The following is a 22,567-nucleotide window of genomic DNA, read 5'->3' on the forward strand; positions in this document are numbered from 1 at the left end:
TCTTCCCTGATTTGCATAGAGATGAAAAAATTCTTTGTGGGGGTGAGGAAAGTGAAGGAGTCAAGTGGCCTTTCCTGTGCCGTAGGAATGGTGTTCAGGAAATTTGAGGTTACTTCTGGCCCTGTCGTGTGGGCCAAAATCATACAGGTTCCTTTAACCTCAGCCTCACATCTGTAAAATGAAATAACACTTTGCCATTTGAAAAGGCATTGAATCATTCTCCATCCCTTCATTCTCTGGGAAGTGTAATGCTTTCTGAGACCCATTGATGGATGGTGCTGGTACAGTTTGTGCCAATGATAGCTCCACTGGGCAAGACCGTGACTGGCCTGTGCGTAGCTTTGGAAAGTTTCTCTTCCTTTTTGGGCAAATTGCACAGGGGCAGTCATAGCCATAAATTCTGCCCTTCAGATCAATGCTTGCAGGCAGATGCAGCAAGGGAGGTTGACTCATTTTCTATCCCCAAACTCCTTGTTGGTTCACTTCAGAACCATAACATTTAGCATCCACTACATCTTATGCGGAGAGGCTACTCACCTCTAGCTGCTACAGTCGATTTAATTTTTTGGATGGCTGAACTGCTTTGTTGTGCCTTGGCCCAAAAGTGGAAGCACAGAAGTGCTTTGAAGGAATCCATTGCAGATAGGAGAAGCAAGAAATGGTGGAAATTTTGTGAGGCACCCTTTCTCCTGTGGATAGATACCTGCTTCAATTTCTAGACTGAAAAAAACTGAAAGAAGCAACCCATCTTGTGAAAGCTTTTGTGGATGCTTCTGAATTACAAAGCCGCCCAAGATACAAAGCATGAAATTTGGATTTCTTTCTGTCTGTCTTCCTTTTTTACAACCCTTCTGTATTTTCTGATGCTTTGCTTCCATCTCTGATTTTTACTTTTTATTTTTGTGAGGCCGTCTCTAATTAGAACAGGTAAAAGCAGCTTGGCTAAGCACAAGCTTTATTATACTACAATGTGGTTTTTAACTTTACACAGTTTTTTAAAAAAACTTTAAAATTTTTTAACTTTAGTTTTAGTACCAAACCAAATCTGCATATGTACAAACTTACATGCATCTGTTACCATCTGTGGGACTCTTTATACTGAAAAGCCAATGAACAAGCAAGAAATCTTGCCAAGGAGTTTTGTTGCATTTCTGTAATAACAAGATCTTTGGTTCAGACTCACAGCTCAGAGATGCATTTCTGGAATACCTTTGCATATATGTGTGCTGGTTCTTTTGAACTCAGAATAATATTCAGCATGGAGCCTAAATACCAGGTGAATTCCTGAAATTAGTTTAGGAATTTCCTAGGCATGTTTTGGATTCTCTTTTATATTCCCTCTTCCTACATTTTTATCCAATTCCCTGTGCTCCGAACATACATTATAAATGTTTTTTTTTTAATCAGAATTGAGTGAACACGAAACATGAATGTAATATCCTATTTTCAACTCTATTTTCAGGATTTGTTTTCATTCACAATTCATACAGTAGCTATAAAAAGATATATTATATTTTCAAGGTCTGTCACATTATTTACAACGTGAGAACATAAAACCTCTCTGATGTTTCCTGATAAACAGTCAGACCCAGTAGCACAACTGAACAACAGGTTAGGTACATGAGGTGCATAACCAGCTTCAGGTGGAGTAAAGAAACCAAGGGTACAGGAACATAATCTTTCTAGAGGACAGGAGTGTACTCTGATATCTGTAGTTTCAAATGCTGGAGTATGTGGGTTAACACAAATATTTCTGGTATTTTGTGGCCTAGCATTGCTACCTTCCAGGCAGTAAGTCATGTAAGCAAAATTTCCACATGGGTGGCTGCTGAAAAACACAATGCCCCTTACCCTAGGGTGAATCCTAGTTTCATTAAAGTCAATGACAAAACTGCCTTTGACTTCAATGGGGTCAGGACTGGTGATGTCTGATTTCCATTGGAGTTTAGGATTGGAGATATCTTGCAGGAAAACAACTCAGGCTTCTGCTCAGGGGATGGAAGACCTCCACGGAATTGCAGATCTTTCACCTTTATGGCCGCAGTTTTTTCACCTTTATGGCCAAAAAGTGTTTATCATCCTCTGAATCTAGATGTGCCAATAGAAGAAATTACTGCCCTCCTCAGAGATTACTGCATCCTGACTCTTTAAATTGTTTAAAGGAAAATTAGCCAGGTTATTTTATACAACTGGAAATTGTAGTTTCCATTGGGATATTTGACCTGGAGTGAATTGGGGAGCGCTCGCACATGCTGTGTAGCCTGCAGATCAAGATAAAGCGAAAACCAGGAGGTGCAGAGTTGGCTGTGAGTGTTAAACTCTGGATCAGGAAAAGTCCATGTGCCCATAGTTTAGGTCATTAGAAGAGTGCCACTGCTTCATGGCTCCTTTTTGCGCTTGATATGGCTGAAGGACACTACCTACCAGAGCTGCACATGGACATACAATGGTCTAATTAGTCTCAAAAAGAACCTTACAAGGATTGAGGGCTATATGGGGTTTGACAGCTTGCCTGAACCAAATCTTTTCCTAAGCCCAAGTGAAGAACTTTGATCTCCAGGTCTTACATTCATGTTAGAAAAGCTTTTCCTTATGTTCCTTCTCCGCTGGTCCTGGTGCTCCCACAGAGTTGCTGCCACAGGCTGAGGCTCTCAGGCTCTTGCTGTGAGGTCTGTTGGTGGGACGCGTTGTCAGCCAGTGATGTGCTCTTGTACTGTAGGCTTAGTGCACCTTCAAAGGGTGGGCGCTACCTTATGACGAGCTGTGTTGCAACACCCATATCAGGCTCTTTCTACTTTAATGTAGCTTTTGTTTTCTGCTTGGTTTTGGTAGTGTTCCAAAAGGACATTTCAAATAGCAACCTTTGATTGGCTTCCTGCATTTACATTTAGGAACCACCCTCAGGCCTACTAGGTGCTCACAGAAAAATGTGTGTGTTTTGTTACATACACACAATGAAAACAGAAACAGCACTTACAATGAGGTATTTTCCACATGCAAATGAAGGCCCTAGTGGGCATAGCCGTCTTCAGGTACAGGTTCAGGTGCTGGTGAATGCTCTGGTGCATGTAACTGAACTGATGGGTTGGTATCTGGTGTCTGCCATTTCAGTGGCCCTGCCATATTTTGTTTTTCTATAAAATGGATGCTGCTGGGCTAAATCATTGGAGAATGGTATAAATCAGACAAAACCAAAACAAATAGAAAATATAAAGAAGTTGCTGGAACAACACAAAAGGACTCCTTCAGCAGGGATCAGAGCTTTAATTTATGTCACAAGAAAATGACTGACTCATTTGAGCAATACACACTCTGGATCTCTTACATGTGCAAATGGCTGACAAAAGCAGGCTTCCTGATTTGCAAGTGACAGAAGTAGTTTTGTTATGCAGTATGAATTACAGGACTTCGGGCTCAGCTGTGTTTTGCAAAAAGAGAAAGTTTTCCCTCATTTTTAATATATAGTTCTTCAACATCAGAATGTCCTCTTTTGTTATGTGCTGCATACCTATGTACAAAGTGAACAGTCCTTGATGGCTGACCATAAACAGCATTTGGTACCTCTGATCTGTGTCTCCCTGTCTGTGGAAGAAATCTATTCTTATTTACAGAAAGAATTTTACGAACATTTATGTATCATACAATTTACTTTCAAAATGATTCCATAACTCTCTAATTCACAGACTGCACCACTTTGGTGCCAGGATTTCTTTTGCATCTTGTTTGTTTGCAAGAAGGTTCTTCTGGCATTTTTTGAATTATAAGTTGGCAAACAAGAATTTTTTTTCCTCTCGACTTCAAAGCGAACACAATAATAAAGACTTAACAGCTGGATCCTTGTGGGGAGCCTGCTGACACCTTATTTAGTGTCTGTTTTTAAATTATGTTAAGAAATGAGAAGAAGAGTGAACTTGTTCAACTTACTTTGTGCCATTCAAATTCTGACTGTGAAGTCCTGTATCCTATTAGAGGAAAGAAACTGCGGCCCTTGTGCAATACAAGGCAGCAGGGATTTTAGGGCTGGGACAGTGCCAAGTGCCCCACAGCCCTACAGTGTGAAGCTGCTGACTCCCGTGCACCCAGGGAGGTCTTAGGGCTTAGATGGAGCAGTGTGCTGAGACCAGAAGATAGCAGAGAGGGCAGAAGCGATGCTACACTTCATTTTGTTGTAGCTTTCACACTAAGTGGGTAGATCTGCAGGCTAATTTCCAGTACAAACAATTGAATCGGCTAACTCACAAGGGATGTTTTGGACTCTTCTCTGAAGGTTTTTAAGTCCAAGTTGAACAGCTATTCATCAGAGAAGGTCTAGGTGCAGTTGATCCTGCCTGGCTGCAAGGATATGGGCCAGCAGATCTCTTGAGGTTCTTTTTGGCTGTAAACTTGTCTGATTTTATTATTATAATGATGAAATTCTGGGCAAGAACAACTGAAAGGGAGACAAGAAATTCTATTAGCTGGGCAATAACAGAAAGGGGAAATGCTTCTCATTTTTCCTTTTTCTATCAGGTGGTCACTCTTAAAATGAGCAGTTGCTGTAATACTGTCATCCTTTCCATTATAATTTCCTTTGTCACTTACTGATGTTGGGTCAAAAGATGACCCAAAAGGCTAGTGAAATTCAGTGACTTACAGTTGGCTTCACCGACTGTTGGCTTCACAGGGACTCAACTTCTCAGCCTCAGGAAATTCAACGGGGGTTTGTATTACTTGTTACATTTGTGCAGCTGTGATTGAAGTGCAGCAGAGGGCTGGGCAGTACACCCTTGAGGTGATCAGCTTCTGGGCTGGTCTATGCTGCTGTACCAGGTCGCTGTACATTTTTGGTAGAGAAAGTTTTATTGCTGTCCCTTTCCTGCCAAATTCTGGGTTTGATTGTCAGATACAAGTCAAGGCAGTTGAATTGCCTTGAAGGTTGTGGATGGAGATGCCACAGCTAAAGTGGCTGCATTCTGACCGTTTGTTGGCGCAGAGGGTCAGGACCTGACAGAGGAGGTGGACTTGAAGGTTACAATGCACTGTTGCAAATATGGGGGCTGAACTATGCCTGGGGAATGCCCTTAAATTCACAAGGTGCAGCAGGCACAAGACATGCCAGCATCCCATCTCATGCACAGTCTGCTGGCTCTGTGATGAATGTTTCATATGGAAAGGAAAAAAGCAACTAGTAGAAGGAGGTGTTTCCACCCCCATATGGATGCAAGGTCAGCCTGACCTATTATCTATTTCTGTCCGAGCTAGACAAAATCACTTATTACCAAATGGCAGCACCCATACGGGTGATCAATATGGGGACCTCTGCAGCTTGTTCCTTTCATGAATGTAATAGTGTCTTCTGTTTTCTCTCCTTTGATATTTTTATCAGAATAATTCAGTCTGACAATGTTTTTAAGTTAGTGAGAACAACGAAGGGATAAACAGTTCAGTCACCTTGGCCTCTTTCTTCTCCTGGTATTAAAAGTGTGGCTAGCTGTTACTATGATATAGTATTTTACTCATTGACTTTCTTTTGCAGGTTCATAATGTGGAAGCTTTTTAAAAAAATTGATTTGCATAAATGCTTTTTAATAACAAAAATGTGTTTACTCTTCCTTGACTTATTAATAACTTTCTACATAGCAATTATATACAAAAACTTGTGTGTATGTATAGATATATACATATATACTCTCACAAACGCATATGTATGCACAAAACTTGTCTCCTGTAGCTGGAAAGAGTTCAACTGAGAAAAATAATGTGCCCACCAAAACAATTGTAATTTTTCAACAAGATCCCAGTGTTTTCTTTGTAAAAAAACTAGGATTGGAAAAACATGAGGTTTTCCTGCCAGATTCCATTCATTTTCAGCAGGAACAATCTGCTCCTCTCAGCTGAACGTTTTACAGCAAGAATGGCTGGAACTGAGGAACCAGCTCCTGTTTGGAAATAGTAATTGTTTTTAATGAAAATGCCTGCCTACCATTTGGAGCTAATACTAGAACCATGATTCCACTAGGACAAAGCATCAGCTGGACAAAAATATATAATGCAAGAGGGCAAGATGTCATGTTACCAGGAAAGCAAAGGAGAAGCTCTTTCTTTTTTCCTGCTTTTTCTTTTTCTCTCCTTTTCTATTGGTTTTATCTGCGGTTCCCTAAGAGATACCAGATAATAAAAAGGGCAAGGGCCAAAAATCACCTGGTGGTGACTGGAGTCATGCCAAACCATTGTATGTTTGAAAACAAAGCTGATGGTAAAGGAACAGTGTGTTAGACCTCCCTGATAGTTAGGGTTTGCTTGGAAAAAAATAAAACCAGCTTGGCAGAAATAATCTGATGTACAAGGAGATAGATGTGATTGAGAGAACCCTGGGAGTTCAGCCTTGTACAACCCTGTCCTCTCACTGCAGAAACAAACATCTTAAGATATAGTAACTTTTTTTCAGCAGAGGTAGAGATTCAATGATTTCTTACGTATCTCTATTTAGAGCCAGGTTTTGCTGCAGTTCTTATGACTCAATACAGATTATGAAATCAGAGAAGCAGAATATGTTTGATTACATTTAAAGCCAGATGAATATTTACAAGAAAAATAACTCCCTAAGTCAAAAGCCTATGGTGGTGCAAAGCCATTAATGGAAATATCTGGCTTTTCCATAAGACACATTGCTGGTTTCTCTTTCTCAGCTTTCTACCCTCTAAAGCAATGGACTCTGGCAAGGTATCTAATGCATTGTGCCTCTTCCCATCGCTTTAATGGTGTGAGTTGCCATTACTGTATATGAAAGACATCTCCCAATTAACATCAGAAAGTTAAGGCTGACCCTTTCAGCTACCCTTGCTGTTTATAAGAGTTTCAGCATTTACTGGTTTTGCTAGCTCAGGATTGGTTGAGAACATTAGATTCCCCTCTTTTACTCCGACATAACTTTTCTGCAACTCAATTTATATGAAATTGTTAACAAGCTCAGAACATGATCTATTAGCACAACAAGAGTAGCTTATTTTCTATTATTTATTTAGGATTTCTTTGAAATGGGAAGAGTATGCTAGTTGAAAAGACAGGAAGTATAGAGTTATATCTGTGATGGTCTAAGAATATTAGATAGGGAGAGGTCTTACCTTTGTTAGGCGAGCTGATATAGTAGAAAATAATAGATACGGTTTCAAACGCACATAACTTGCTATTTGACCAAATCAGTAAAATGGACTGTCTAGAATTTAGGCTTTGATTTCATCTATTAGGGAAAATATCTATTTAGATACCTTAAAAATGCCTAATACAACCACGACACTATTTATTTTCACAGCAGATGCAGGATGACTTTTGGTATCAATGACCATTGGAAACAAAGGCAACCAGAAGTGTGAACTCACTCTCACCCCAATAATTCCACCGTGATAACACAGGTTAATGCTGAAAATAATTCAAGTCACTGTGTGAATCTACTAGACCATAGCAGGTTCTTTACAGGCATTTCAGTTTATCATGCTGTATTTTAAGAAGTCAAAAGAAAAAAAAAAGCCCCTTCATTTGTAGCTATGACAGAAAGCTGTCGCACTGACAAATTTGAGTTTCAACTACAAATCTTCAACTTATCTTCCTGTATGTTCAATGTGGCTTGGAATAACAGAGAAGGAACTAAAGGTCTGGGCTTTGCAAATGCCCAAATTTCATACTGCAAAGTGTCAGTCTGGTCTTGTGGAGGAACTGTGTGTACTCTCAGGATGTTCCAGGGGCCACAGGATAGCTAGCTTGGATGGTTGCAACGCAGGCTTCAGTTGCGTGATGGAGGTCTGAATGGGTACGTGTACTGGAGTATTAGAAAAACATTCTAAGTTGCCCAATTTGCTTAGCAGTCGACCATCTTTTAGCCATTGCAATTAAAATCTGTTGGCAAAGTAGTTATTAGTAGCTATCTTTTAAAGATTGCTGTTTGGTAATAAAGCCTTACTGATACTCAGAGGGGAATCCTGAAGCTAGTAAGACAAACTGGTGCCTCGGTGCTGTAGAAATAAACCAGAAATCCTTTGAAGAATCACCTCTTTTCTGAACTCACTAGCAACGCAGAGAATTGTGGGGGTAACAATAGATAAACTGAAGTATTTGTGACTGCATTTTCATAGGACTTACAAAGCAAACTTCATGGCAATTGGGTGCTTACATTTGCTTACAAATCTGACTCATTGATTGAGAATCCAGATTTTGCAATTTAAGCCCAGATCTACAGAAAGCTGCTCCCAGAAATCTTTAGTTGAAACTACTGATAGGCCAGACGTACCATCTAGTCAGGAAGGGCTCAGATGAACAGCACGCTATCTTGGAGAGAACTGCTGTGTCTTGGATTCAGAAAGAAGACTTTTCAGCCAAGACTGCATCTTCAGCCTTGTACAAATGTCAATTTTTTGCTGCAAAACCTAGATCCTGTGTTCAAATAGGATCTAGCATTATGGAGCATACATTTAGGTTCACATGCTTGAGGTAGGTCCTTGAGTTTGAGTATCTGAACAGTACAAGACTGCAAACTTGCAGGTCATCTTGTGGGCAAGCAGTGGATAATAATTTTCTTTCTGTTTTGGTGAACACTTCATCTGGGAAGAAATTGTTCTGCTGCTCATACCCAAGTCTACCATTCAAAGAGGATGAAGAACATGGAATACAGCTTTTCTAACATTTTCCTGTATGTCTTGTTAATAAATCCCAGTTTATTAGTAATTTCCTGTTTTGCTCTAGAAAAAGCCAAAAAGAATCTATTTAAAGCCTCTCCATTAATTTCTAAATGGGAATTAGAAAAGATGGTAAACTGTGCAATTGCTTCTTTGAGTTGAAGGAATTAGATCTGACACTATTTTCTTGTTTGTGGGGCTTGCTGGAAATGGGTATTTGTCCACTGAGTGCTTAGAGATCGACAGAGCTGAGTATGTTCAGAGCCATTAATAATAATAGCTTTGAGTATGGAGCAGTTTTATTATGTTAAATGGAGTAATCTTCTGATTCGAAAGCTTGTAGTAGATTTTGAGGGAAATAGTGGTGCAAAATTACAAGGTTTTATGCATAATTTCCGTGCATGTTTTTTGAGTTGTATCTGCTTCTGATAATTTCACACCAGTTTGGAGCATTTACTGCTGCATCAGTTAGGTCTGCTTTGATTCTTCTCTTCCATGAACCCTCTGCAAGATCGAAGCAGCAGAACTTAAATTAGAGCAGCCCAGGAAGACTTTCCAGGTCCCAGCTATTATTTTGAAACAGAATAGAGTAAAGCAGCATCTTTGTGCCCCTTTCTGTACTAACCTAAGAAGTGGAAGAATATTGAAAATGTGTGTCACAGTCTTTCAGTCAACCTCTGCTAGGAATGTCATACCTGGACGAGTTACAAGTGCAACAAGTGTGTTGACACTGATGTATCCTTCCAAACCTGACCAGTTTGTAAAAGGAGGAATTGTATGATTATTGAGGAATAATGTATGATATTGTATTGTAGGATATAGTACAGTAGCCAGGCTTTCTCTTACTGGGCCTGGGGCTACTTCCCCCATGATGTGAAGCTTTGACCACATCCTAACTCCACCTTGGGGCCAGACCTTGGGGCATCACATCTTCCTCACTGCCCTGGTTTCCATGCAGAGAGAAGCAGCCTGCGTAGCTTTTGCGGGTACACCACTAACCCTCCCACCTTGCTCACTGGGACCAATGTCTGCCCTGTGCTTCAGCAGATAAGTGACATTGCATCCCCAGAGAGAGGCAGTATCTGCACTGTATCCAGCTCTCTGGTTTTGTCAATAAAGTTTCTGCGGGCTGTGCATATAAAGGGTTTTTAAAAAAAATTGGCTTAGATAAAATACTACTTTCCTAGCTCTTTCCTATCTTCTCTGCTCTTTCCCTCCCCTCCGTAGCTCAGTCTGCACTGTCTGTATTGTCTCCACAGTATGTTCTCTAGACATTATGCTAGCAGGTTTATTTCTGTCTTGGGCAATGACAGAGTGTATTTTGGTGATTCGTGTTTGACTGTAACAGTGGGGCCCAACAGTACACTTCGAGCTTATGCAGCCAATTCCTTCACCTCGTGTCTGCAGCAATGTCCTGAAGCTCGCTGTTGTCTTGGGTATTCTGAGGTCAATGAAGCTCCACTTACTTTCTCTTTCTTCTCTGAAAGTAGAATTTATTCTGTCTCTAGTGAATTATATCCCCTTGTTCAGACCAGGCTGTGGTTTTATTTAAACAGAGTATCAGGAAGAGATAAAACAAGTTAACACATTGAACTCATCCTTATCTAATGATGCTATCACACCACACCAAAATAGTTCCATGCTAGGTCATTTAACTTGAGAGGGATGACATGGACTTTGTATGAGATAATATGAGAGGAAAGTACAAATGTGAATCAGGGAGCCCAAGAATGCTATTCTGAGAACATGAACTCTGAAGTATCAATCCAAATCTTACCCATATGGGCTGACAGCTATCAGATGTTACATATTGGAGAGCGTGTATTGGGGCCATTTCTTTCAGGTCTAGACAACTTAGTAGGATTTGTGGAAGGAGTGGCTTTTGTATGACTTCATAATTCAGATGCCCATGTCATTACTGTTGTCAGATACGACTTTTGCTTTGTTGCATAGTTATAATGAACTTTTCCTTTCTGCCTTTTTAACATTCCATGACTACAGGATTTGTGATTTTCCATTATTCTTCTGTTTAACCTGGCTGAAAAGTCTGTCTTATTTCACTGCCTTTTATTGACACTTCTACATTTTGGGGTATGAGATCAGTTGTTCCTATTGTTTCATGTGATAGTTAGGACTTAACTGTATTTCAATCGATTCCTTGAAGGTCTTCTGTGTTATTTGAAGGTGTAATGCAAAGTTCCAGCCTTATATATACATATCTCTATTCATGTATTTACTGAAGGCCAACATTTCTCATAGGAAAGTACCTTTAATTAATTACTAGGCAGTATTAATGGTTATTTTCCTTTGACTTCATTGGAATTGAAATTTTAATTTCAATTTAAAAGGTACATTTTTCATGGTTTGCCATTTTCTTTATTTCTCATGTTTTTGATTTTTTGATTTTTAAATGCAGTTTAAAAATGGCAAAAAGAAAAACAGAACAAAAAATTTTAAAAAAAATTAGACATAATTGTGGAACATTGGAGTTCACTCCTTTGAATGGTCTTCTGGAAGAGCCTGTTTCACCTCCCACTCTTCATTATATAGGGTCTTAGTGTGGGCACATGAAGTTAGATTTTTAAGTTAGACAATGTAAATCCCTCCCCTACTGTTGCACATTTACAGTGAATTCATTTGTGGATCAAAGTTTATTGCCAGGGCACTTATTTAGCCAACTTTAAAAAGGTTTCTGTATAATAGCAGGCAGAAGAGAGAATATTGTACTTTTACAAATATGGTTGTGATGTCTTGGACATCATGGGAAGACTAAAATAGAAAATCCTGGACACAGTCTATTATGCTGGCATTAAATTATGACACCATTTTCTCAGGTTGGAGTTGGTATGGATATTTCTATGTTTTTACATTAAGCATTATGAGCTTGATGCCCTTCTCTATGCTGCTTTCACTACTGAATTTGCCATCTGTGGACTAAATCTGGGTTCATGCTGAGGGTTAGGATGATGAAGTCCTTTGTTTTCCAAATGGCTGTTTGTGGACAGTACAACTGTTTTGCAGATTTGCCCTTTGTATTGTAATGGAGCCTTCCTACTGACACTGTCTCCGTATACTTATCTCAATCACCATGGGTCAAGATATGCTTCTCAAGTTTACTTAATAAAAAAATTAGCAAAAAACCAATTAAGACAATGTAGACAAACCTTCCCATACCTTTAGTATTATGATAAAGCAACATACTTAAACTTAATTAGAAAATAGTTGGGAGAACATGGAATATAGTGTATTATTCAGCTGAGCAGCTGAATAGGAGTATTATCCTTCAAATCAGCTGAAGCTGCTGGAATACTTAGTGCTGTCATCACAAATGTCCTACAAAAGGGCACATGTAAATGGGTGCTCTTTACTGTACATTGTATGTCCTGCAGCTTTCTTACCCCCACACTCTGAAGTCAGTCAACCCTTCTTTAAAGTATTTGGCCCTGGGCAAGTGCAAAGTTGTGTGGCAGGTGAGGGGTTAATGACATGCATGCAGCTGCTAATACTTAACTTCTGAGGCAATATGGTCTTCAGGGGTAATTTATCCAGGCAGGCTCTGACATGAGATGTGACATTTACCATCAAACACAGCTAGGGCCATTGCACATTTTCTTAGGGCTATCGAGAGCTCCTGTTGGCCTTCTTCCTTTTTGTCTCCTGTATAGATTTTCATTAACCAGTTGGAGTCTATTTCTATGTCTACTTCTGCTAGACATCTGTATACATACTGGTGACTCTGAGCTTCCCTGACTAACTAGAGAAGGTTGTTGTTACTTGATGACTTACCAAAGAATATTGAGTCATATTTCCACAAAATGAGGTGGGCTGAAGAGAAGTAATTGTGAGAGAAGACGTCAGCAACTAAATATGTGGAGGCCAGACAGCACTATTTATACGAGGAGCTCAGGAAATATTTGAAGGTTTAAATATATACCTGAAAAATACCTTAGAAAGTGTTTGAAGTAAATTAGAAGGTATAAAGAGATATTGACTGTAAGTGGTGAAACTGAGGCTCAAGGACAGGGTGATAAGAACGCTTAAGGCTGATATTGATTTATTTATCCAGATCTCCAAATCCATGAGTCAGTCATAAGGCAAGCCTACCATATTGGTACTAGAATAAAGGTGGCCTGTGGTATGACTCCTGTGATGCTGAGCATAGGTGGCTTCACCCTTATAACTGATGTAGGCCAGGTTGGCTCTATGGAGCAGTGGATGACAGAGTATACTAGTTTGCTTCCAAGGGTTACCTCTGCAGGGCCTGCAAAAAGACCTTGAACCAAACGCAGCCCAAGGCCATGCCTGTGGGTCGAGGTCGGCAGGTACACTTGAGTTAGCTTTAGGTGTACCACTTTCATTAAGAGGAAGGCAGGAAGGTTCTGCAGTCACAGCCCTGATGCCAATGCAGATACACCTTTCCTTGTGCCGCTATCTGGCCTATCACTTCTGCTCTCTGCTACTGTGAGTATAAATCCACAAGCACTCTGACATTCAGTTTGTCACATGGATGAAGAATTTAAAAAAATAAAAATGAATTAGAATAAAGGGAAGCAAGGTAATTATACTCATCTTCACAATATTAAATTCAGCTCCATCCAGATCTCTAATTTAAGGTCAGCCCAATAATTCAGTGAACAAAATAGAAGTGGATGCCATTAAAAACTGAATATTTACCAAGCTTCAGTGCTCACTGAACATAGCTCTTTTTTACCATGGTAATTTTAAAATTTTTTATTTGCCAGGCTTAAAACTGAAAAATGCTCCAAATACTACACAAAATATAGCTACAATGTGGATTTGAATGGCACCAGTGCTAATTTTTGTTGATTTTCACAAACAAGTTCACCATTTCTGCTTAATTCTTAAAGGGAATATTTACACCTAGGCAAAGAATTTCTGTTTACTTTTCTCAGGACCTGGATAGTTAGGGATGGAACCATAGCTGGTTTAGCCTTCTTGTGAGCCTGAAATTTGTTACACTGTAGGAAGGTTATTCATTGATACAGGTGAATGGATGGGTGGTCTCTTCAATTTTTAATCTGCACATTACTTTAGCTGCCGTCTTTGATGATGCTCTCACCAGAGAAGCCAAGGGCTGAGCACGTATTGCAGCAGAGCAACCTTTTTCTACATTAAAATTTCCTACTGTTACTGAATAGGTGCAAGCACAGCTCCTGGAAGTAAAAGTGATGAATAAGCAAAGCAATGTCATCCAACCTAGAAAACAGAAAGACTAGAAGACATAACCATAAAAATGATGGCAGTGATGAATGTCTTGTCTACACTAGAGCTCCCATCAGCAGTAACAGCAACGGGAAATTTTTAGGAAAATCCCAGTGATACGGAGGCATTAAAGTTGTTTCCTGTAGCACAGGTCTGAGGTGAATTTCTGTAGGGCAATTTCAGACATGATTGCTTTTTTGCTGGAGTACCTACCCTCTGGATAAATCAGATTTTGATTTTCTTTGGTCTGAGTCCATTTATGAGTACAGCATTCATTTATAAACAGTACAAAGCTGTTTATTAACTGATGCAGGCCCCCTCTTCCTACTGATGTGTCAATGAACTTCCAGTGCTCTCAGGCTGTGATGTTCAAGGTGTCTCTTTGCCAACAGGCTATACTGCAGCACGGGCAGGACTCTGGCTTTCACTGAGAGATCTAAACGAGGGAGAGGCAGGCTGAAGGAAAGAAAGCACATACTCAGATGTTAGCAGCTTCAATAATTTGCAAACAGTAAAGAGAAAGCAATATAAAACAATAGCTCATATATAAGGTCTTTTATTTCAGAACTCTCTCTTTTTCAGGACTTGTTGGAATTGTAAAGTTGCATCTATGAAAGCCCTGGCCAAGGAGCCTTTCAGTTAAAAGATGGTGTGTAAGATAAACAGGACATAGGAGCCTGGCTAGTCTCTGATGCTGCTGAGCAGATGATGCCAGCAGGTTTGGGGACTTCTATCTATAGCTTGCTCCTGCAGCTGAGGGTGTTGATCATACTCCTCCCCGTGTTACATAGGGCTGTGCTCAGGTCTGGTCTCCAAGTGCTGTCCTATTGAGGTCTGTGGGGAAAAGTGTGAGGCAGCCCATTTCAGGTAAATGGTATCATCTGTTGTAAATATAGACCTTTTAGAGGAATGCAGTAACCTGTTTTCTGCCTCAGCTTACAGCAAACAGTCCCCTGAAACCCTGGAAGGAAGGGAGGTGAAAAAATCTTTCCCATTGGGGCAACTTCATGACATTCTGAATCTGAGTGAATGGTGCATAACTATTTCCCCTGAAAACCAGAAACACACTTCCCTTCCCTTGCATTTCAGGGCTTAGCACAGGTGAGTGGTTTTTTTGTGGGGTGGGAGACTGGGGGGAATTCTCTTCCCTATGGGGGGGTGTGTGTGTGTTATATATGTAACAGAAACAGGGCATTTCTGCTCGCTCCTGAACCTTAAGAGTCTATAGAAAGACCTTAGGACTTCTCTGAACAGTCACTAGATCTGTAACACTAGATACTGGAATGGCTTAAATGTTTTGAAACTAAGAACATGGCTACAAGGCCACTGAAGTATGTAAGTTATTCCAAATTTTCTGGGACTGATACTTCCTGATGTTTTTATTTTATTAGCATCAGACCATGATAAAGTATCAGTGTAAATAGGCAACTGGGTGTTCCCTAGGCCATGCTTGCTGATAAGACTTTTGCTTTTCTCTCTGTCTCTTTCAAAATGTTGAGGCTTTGCTCAGTTGTTGCTATTAATGTGGGTGAAGTTGGCCATATGGCAAGCAGAAAACAGTGCTGAAAGAACTTTCACACATAGTTATTGCACTACTTTCTTTGCTAAATGAGGATTTTCTTCCTTAAGTCCAGATTTCACATTCAGATCTCTGGGGTAATGCATTAAACCACAAACAAGACTGAAGTGTTTGCATCAACCTGTTTTAATACCTGGGAGAAATCCACCTTCTCCTTTTCTTTTATGTTATGGGCTGTTTCTTTTGAATCATCTCTGTTCCAATTGATATGGAAGCTGGGGGAGGGAAGTATTCTGTTAGATTTGCTGTTAAATCTACAGCAGGTTCATCAACAACTTCTTCACTAGTATCTTCTCTTAGCATTGTCCCTGAGGAGTTTCTCTGAATCCTCCTTCAGTTTTGCTTGCAAAAGTGCATTACGCAAGTGTAAGTTTTAGATTCATTTTTCCATTTCTCAGATCTACAGTGTGTTCCTCTAAATCACCTATTTCAGCCAAAGCATCTGTTCAAGTGTGATTGTGTATACACATTTTTCTTTGTATGACTTAGTTTGTCATATTTATTTCAATCTCTCTGTGGTATCTATCCATCCATATGTCAAGCTGCAAACCAATATTGATTTCAGAGGCCATATGCTATCTTGACGTCTACAAGCATTTCTCCTGGTAGTATCAATAGGAGCCTTCCCTGTGGAGACTGAGGGCTTTCCAAGATTGGGCAGTGCTGTTGATACTTCTTGTGTTGGCTGATCAACTTTTCGTCATGACAGACGGAAGTTTAGGAACAATTCAAAGTAAAATGTGCTTAGTCAAATAACTATATATTTGTTGAGAATCATAGTCTTCCTTTTAGCAAGATTTAACTGCAAATTTTATGAACAGTATCTGATGAGTATGTAATAGTAATTAATGTAAATAACATCAATCTAAGTCTTTTGACCTGTCTGTATGTGGTGCCTGATTTAAACCTGCTGAAGTCAACAAGAAAAATTAATGTGTGTTTTAAGAAATCAGATTTATAGTTAGCTTAAACTTCTAGTTAGAGGAGCAGGGTATATGGAAGCTGTGTTTCTTGACCACACTGGGACAATGTGGGCACCCTGTGCTGCCTCACTAAAATGAGTCTGGCTTTACCCCCATAAGTCCACTAGATGTAGGTCTGTCTGCAAACTTTTGGGCAGTTCTCAGACCCTGCTAGCAGGGATGGAGCATATAAGGTTGTGCAGTGCATGACTGTCACGTCTATGAATTTCAGGGACTATTCAGTAGCACTGACTCTCCAACAATTTTTGTTTTGTGTTAAAGAGGCTCAAGCCATATGGGCTTCCTTCATTATTGGGTCATGAAGGGCAAATGTGCAATTAGGAACTAACTCTCTTGAAGGTCACAAATTAATTGGACTCTCTTATGTAGCACCCTCCCCAGCTGAAGACTGTATTAGTCTGCCATCTTCTCCTGTGGGTGTCTTTGCGCTCAAAGCTGACTGGTTACCCTTACAGTCCTGTCAGGAAGGTCCTTCAGTGACCCTTTTCCCTTTTTTTTTTTTCTCCCCTGAAATGCTATGGTCTTCAGCATTGTGCTTCTGCAGCATGAACACTTGCCTAATTTTAATGTGGTTTTATACAATAAATATTAAGAAAATATGTAATTCTCCTGACACAGACTTATAACGTACTGTCATTTAGAGATGGTATTTTCCCAGGAAAAGTTCTGGAACCCAGGCAAAAATACACCACCTACACAGCAAGTCCTAGATGGAGGGTGGCAGGCCATATCATAGAATCACAGAACATCTCAAGTTGGAAGGGACCCATAAGGATCATATGTTTAATAACCAAATACGTATCCAAGCACAGACACAGGACAACAGTCAAAAACTTTATGGGAAAGAATAATGGTCCCTTTAGTTAAGAACAGGACAATGTTGGGAGAAATATTTAGATTCCAGCCTATCTTTCCATCAAGGCAGAAAATCTAGTGCTGAATGGTCATGATCATAGCCAGCCATTGGTCATAGCTACTGTAGTGGACATTGCAGTTGTAAAAACTACAGTGGCTAGAAACACTGGAATGAATACATCTTTATTCATGAAAGTTTGTTCAGTCTTGATTTGTTGGACTGTTTGGGGAAAATTCCTCCCAGACGGTTGCAGAAAATTGAACTGATACTTTTTCATAGAGCACAAATGGGCATCTTTCCATTTGGTGTCGTTAGCTTCAGGTGGATGCACAGGCCTGTATACAAGACTTCACAACCTTAAAACATAGTCCCCAGCGAGAACTAATGCTTCAATAATGCCATACGTATAAGCTGTCCTGTGCAACTTTTTTCAGCCATAAAACTAGTGGCCTTTCTATAATATCATCCATTCTAAGTTTACAATATATTATGTCCTTCAGAAAGTGGTGGCCTCTTAACCAAGAGGGCAGGCATGTTTTTACAAGTGTCACTAGAGAGAGGTTTTTCTCTGTATAAATTAAGCCTGTCAAGAAAACAAAGCCTTCTTCTGCACAGTGTATGAAAAAACATAGTTTTTAAATTTGTATTATGCTGCTGTTAGCAACGACAGCTTTGCTTTTATCACATGGCAAATGGAAAGAAATTTTACCTGTAAAATAAAACTTTCAAAGAGAAGAAATCCTAAGATGCTTCCTTCTGGGTTTCTTCATCTGGTCAGTCATAAGCTGTTAACTCTTGTAGACTTTTATTTATTGCATTTATACTCCTCACATTGCTGTGGTAGCCAAGTACTCTGTACAATAATATAGTAATGTTATATGAGAGCTAGTGAGAAACAAATGCAGTCTGCTTAGTTTATTTTAAAGCGTCTCTCAGGTTTAACAGCTGTATCTGTGGAGATGAACTGAAACCAGGATGAAAGGAAATCTCTGTAAAAGGTAGTACAAGTTCTGGTTGCCTCTGAGCGAAATATGATGAAAATGCTGTCCTGGGTTTGCTTATCTTTGCTTACATTTTCGTTTCTTTATCTAGTTAAAGAAAGAGTGCTGGCACTGGAGGAGGATGGGATGGGTCTGGGAGGTGGGGGGCAGGGAGCAGACCTACTGAATAACATGCTCAAGAGCTCTCCTGCACAATGAGATTAGCACGATGTGATTATTTTGGTGCCAAGGTGCTAACACAATAATACAAGCGAGTTTGCCAACTTTTCAAATTGAATGTATTTGATTATTTGCTTTTAATTAGTGTGAGTTTTGGAGTACGTACAGGATTGTTAGAGATACATGAAAAGCCTCCTATGGCAGGAGAGTGTATTCTCAGTAAAGACGGTACAGCATTGTTCTTTTTTAGCTGTGGAGAATGAGTTTTAACAGCCATGTTAAATGTTTTAGCCTGTTTCTATTGTGCCTCTGTTTCAACCTATTGGCAAGCCCAAGAGATGCGAGAAAATAAACCTCTCATTTGATCTGAATGTTGAGGACTTTGCTATAAGAAGAATTTTCTGCCCCACTTCAGGATACAGAAAATATCACTGGCTTATTTACAGGAGGTTCTTACTCCCTCTTTCTCCATTAATAATATCTTAACTAAACTCATGCTGTCATTGTTTTCCCCATGCAGTACTCTCCTTTGTATTCATTTATCTTGAATGCCTTCATCAAGATTGTAGACTTTAAACAATCCTTTTAAATGGTAGAAACAGATTGCAGCTCTGGAGGAAATATAACAAGACAGAAACTGTTTATTTTGACCTCTTCTCTTTTTATTCTGAAGTAAGAAGGCAGACTGGAGGTGTCTCGGGGATTGTTTGGATGATTTACTACTTCATGACTTGCCAGTCATGGGGAGTAACTCACCTCTCTGGACCAGGGGATGCATCAGCAAAAGGAAAAGTAATGCCCATTGTTTGGCGCAGATTGTAAGGCAATGTCCATTTCTCAGTTCTGGGCGTTACCTTCCTTCACACAGTTCAGGTTCTCGGTTTTCCACCATCCAAAGAACAGGAATAAGAAAGACTTCATATGTTTTGTGTGCAGTAACACAACCTTCTACCTATGCTGTTCTTCAGTCATTTATACACAGTTATATATGCACACACATATATATATTTTAAATACTTTCCCCTTAAACAATAGAGAAAAACAAATGGTTGACAATAACAATGGCAGCAGCTCTCCAACAAAAGCATGCAATTATTACAATTATACTATCCTTGATTAGGCTCCCATGCATTGCATTTCAATGTAATTGATGTTGTAGGTTGACACATTGGACACCAAACATTCTCGCCTGTCCCTTCACTCTTTTGTTTCAGAGCCTGATTTGCATTTTCTATGCTTTTAGTAATGAAGACTTAGCACTTTTCCTCCATTAGAAAAAAAAAGAGAGACACAATAATCTGCAACTCGGCACTTGTTTAAGGATTCTGACCCTCAAAAATACCACTTTGCTTCACACATTAGCTGCTTACAAAGAAGGAAGCTAATGTATCATCTAATTGGGCAAACCACTGCATCTGATTTCTCTCAATCAGACTATTAGCTTCGTAATTACCCATCTGCCTCATGTGGAAAAACGGCAAGGCGAACACCCAGCTAATAACATTCTCAAGAGCTCTCTACCACAATGAGATGAGCATGATGTTGTGGGATATAGTCCCTAACCATTTAAGTGCCAAGGTGGTCTCACAATACAGTGGGAGTCTGCCAACCTTCCCAGCCTGAATGTGCTTAATTATTTGTCTTTAATTAGTCTGAGTTTTGGGGTCTGTTCAGGATTGGTGATGAAAAACGAGCTGCAGGAAAGCAAGCCCCTCAAGCCCCCTGGCAGTCTGCTTTACATCCTTGTTTGCTAAAATAGTGGTATGGAAAGGGAGGTTTATCTCCTGAGCAGCTCAAAGTTTCCCCTGACTTCTTTTTATGGATTAGAAAAAGTTTTCTGGGTACCCAAGCTGGGGAGCAGCCTTTTCAGAATTCAGATAGAGGATGTTCAAACAAACCTCAGGCTTGCATCTTCTATTTCCTGCAGTTTTACACTTTTGACCTTTATGGAGCTATTGCCAAACTACACTAATTTAAGTGAGGAGATGCTCAAATCTAAGATTTCCTCTTCAGTGGAGAGAGGTGCCATTCTCTACTTCCAGCACTGGTTCTGCCCCTTCTGGATAGTTCCCAGTATCTCTGAGCCCATCTCCCACTCGGTCAACTCACAGATTGCAAAAGGCTGGAATGCCCTTGCTACCTGACTCCAAGGTTGAAACCATATGGTCAAGTGGCAGGTGATTCTCTGAGAAGGGCCCTTGGCTCTGTTTTCACTCCCACATGTGGTTTAGTAAAGCCCACATCTGGTTGCAGGTAGAGCACAGAGCAAGATGCATCTGCCTCATATGTTTTCTTTTCATTGATTTGTAAGTTTAATGGAGATTCATTAAAGATAAATCCAGTATTGATCTATATTGACTAATTGCAAATAATCCAGTCTCCTACATGTGTCCTACCAAAGAGCATAAAGAATTCCCCATTTTATTGTAATTTATTCTTTTGTCCTAGTACCTAGAGTGCTGGTTATGGGCTTGACCATCCAAGTGCTAATGATCCCAGCAAGGGAATTAAGAACTCTTGAAGAAAATCTTAGAGGATAAGGAAAATCATCCACCCATGAGATAACACTTAAAAATTATTGTAACAAAATTGTCACATGTACCAAATTATTTTGCATATTGATATATTTCCAGTCAGAAGTGTTCACACTTTGGCCTTTCTCCGAAACCAGTATCTGAAATGCTGCCACAACTATTGGTATCAGTAATAGTATATAAGACACAAACGCAACTATTCATTAGTAACTTGGTACTCCAACAACCCTCTCTGTCTTTCTAGCGGCAGGACTAGCAAGATGTGTACACAGCAAATGGAAACAACCAGATGGTCTTGCAGTTATGACCCTCACTCTCTTCTCTCCCATTGTTTACTGTTATCGCTCATTGTACTATGTCCAAACCCCTTTACAGGTCTGCCAGCATGGATTGCTGGATAGAGGCCCTAAACTGCAAATTCTTCTCATGCCTGTTTCTGATACCACATAAATGCTAATTGTTTAGGCTATCACGGATGATCTGTGAACCTGATTCTGTAAGGCTTACTCAAGGTAGTTGTTCTGTGTCACGTGAATCAAGGTATGTGCTTTAATGGGTGGCTTGTGTGAGTAATGTTGTTCACATGGGAAATGATTATATGCAAGTTTGGTTCAAGGTTTCTCATCAGCATAGACACTGTTGAATTTGAATGCTTATAGTGTGGCCACCAGGAGAGGCCACCCCTGCTCCCAGAGGGAGAGAGGCAGGAGTGCAGGGTTGATTCCAGCGATGGGAACCTTCACAGTGGGTTTGGGATGAGTAGTGGCTCTTCTTGGGGGAGAACACTCTTCCTCTCCTCAGCAGTAGCAAGCGTCCTAGGCACTGAGATATTTCTCTTGGAGGCAGAGGCAGCTGGTCTGGCTTTCTGGAGAACGGATATAGCCAAGTCTATGCTACCCTTGTTTGCCTGTTTCACTGACCCTGGCAGTCTGTTGCCACAGACAATTGCCTGCATTGCCTTTGCACAGAAACAGCTCTGGTAGTTTCGTGAGGTCCTGGGGTTTTTTTGCTGCTTGCTAGTTGTATCATATTAAATAATATTTTGCAATTGAAAGGCACCTAGCATTTTAGACTCCCAAAACCTTCACCAAATACCATCAAGGGATTCCCAGCTGCATCTCTGTGAAATAGTGTCGCTGTTTTGTCGACTGCAGAACTGAGGCAAAGCCTTGGGCAATCCTGTGTAGTCGTGTAGCTCTGTCAACTGCCTGAGTGTATACCTGTTTATCAAAATGAGTACGTGCCTTAAATAACTTTGGCTCTCTTACTTATGGATGTTGTCCTTGCTCAGGTGGCATTCTTCTCTTCAGGGTATGGCTTGCATGGATAAGGACTGTGAGACTGTTATTTCAAATGCCTGTGTTCTCTGTGTTTTATCTTCACCTTCTGTCTAGTGACCTCTTTGGGAAAAGGCTTTGCAATCTTTGGTGAGACACATCACTTCAGCAGAGGTGTTGACTCACTTATGGCTTCAGATTAAACTGGTATGGCTGAAGTGTCATTGTTCCCGACCACCTGCCCTCCCCTATGCTTCTTTCTCCTGTGATTGCCGGCTCCGGAGCAGGGGTGGCCCAGCAGCGCTTG

This window comes from Numenius arquata, chromosome 2 (genome assembly GCF_964106895.1).
Source record: "Numenius arquata chromosome 2, bNumArq3.hap1.1, whole genome shotgun sequence".
NCBI lineage: Eukaryota > Metazoa > Chordata > Aves > Charadriiformes > Scolopacidae > Numenius > Numenius arquata.